We start from the raw sequence: 1,236 nt of genomic DNA, 5'->3' as shown, positions 1-1,236 counted from the left end.
AAAATGTGGTATAGATACACAATGGAATTCTATGCCTCCATCAGAAAGAATGACATTGCCCCATTTGTTAGGAAATGGAAAGGCTTGGAAAAAATATATTAAATGAAGTAAGCCAGGCCCAAAGAAACACAGGTCCCATGGTTTCCCTTATTTGCAATATCTAGTATATGTCTGAGTAAAGCAGAAAAGGTCAGATAAGTATCCCTTTCTTTATAGCTAATAATTTTTAAAGGGAATTTTAAAATAGCAAAGCCTGAGGAGAGTGACAGTCATTTAGGACTGGGGATTCAATGGCAGATGGCTAAGCCTTAGTGCCCTGCCTGTGTCTTTCTAGTTCACTAAGACCAGTCGAAGAGATACTAGAAGAGAAACCAATAGGTGAAGAGATGTCTGCCCAATGTTTGCTCTTGCTTAATGAAGTCAAGAGTTCAAAGAATTCAAATTTTGAGGAAAAAACATCTATTTTCTGAATTAGGTATTTTCAAAGAAAACATTTCTGTGTGTAGAAAAATATTTAAACAAAAAGCTTAGCAAGTCTTGGAATCAGTTTAAATCGTGTAGATGCCCCAAATAATAAAAAAAATTCTGTTAGCAATATGTAACCACTTTAAACATTTTCTTTAAAAAGGAAAGGTAATACCTTTTATATACTGTTGTCACTTACTGTCAGGTTATAAATTCATTGTATATTTGCTTAGAGTGGAAAAATTGAGATACACCACCCAGATAATCTTGTTCATGATTATTTCCATGAATCATTCTACTCCCTACTTTGTTGTTGTTTTTTTCCTCAGCTCTCACATTGTCTGCATAGTCTTATGAAGAGTCACAAATGCTTCTAGTCTCAGCTAGGTTAATGAACTGACAGGTTCACCTAACTATGGAGGCCTGTGATTGCTCCTCTGAGAATGGTTTGGAAGTCTTGAATTCCAATTGCAGAGAAAGTCTCTTAAACAATAGCATATTTTACTGAGACCAGATTTATCAACAATTGTATCCTCAGTGTATCCTCCATCAAGACAAATTCTCCTCTAGGCTTGCTAGGAAGATGTAATTGATGTAAAATACTTCACTTAAAGATTTATATCAGTTATACAATCTCTAAAAGTACAATGCATAATTGTTCCTGAATATGTTTCAGTTATCAAATTTAAAATCATTTGATCTTCATGAAATCCTCCTTTGCTTTGGGAGAAAGTTGTACAGCTTACAATCAGGAAATTGAACAATTTGAGA

The sequence above is a fragment of the Dipodomys ordii genome, unplaced genomic scaffold (assembly GCF_000151885.1).
Source record: "Dipodomys ordii isolate 6190 unplaced genomic scaffold, Dord_2.0 Scaffold59, whole genome shotgun sequence".
Lineage (NCBI taxonomy): Eukaryota > Metazoa > Chordata > Mammalia > Rodentia > Heteromyidae > Dipodomys > Dipodomys ordii.
The sequence above is the reverse complement of the archived record's forward strand: the minus strand, read 5'-3'. Positions refer to the sequence as shown.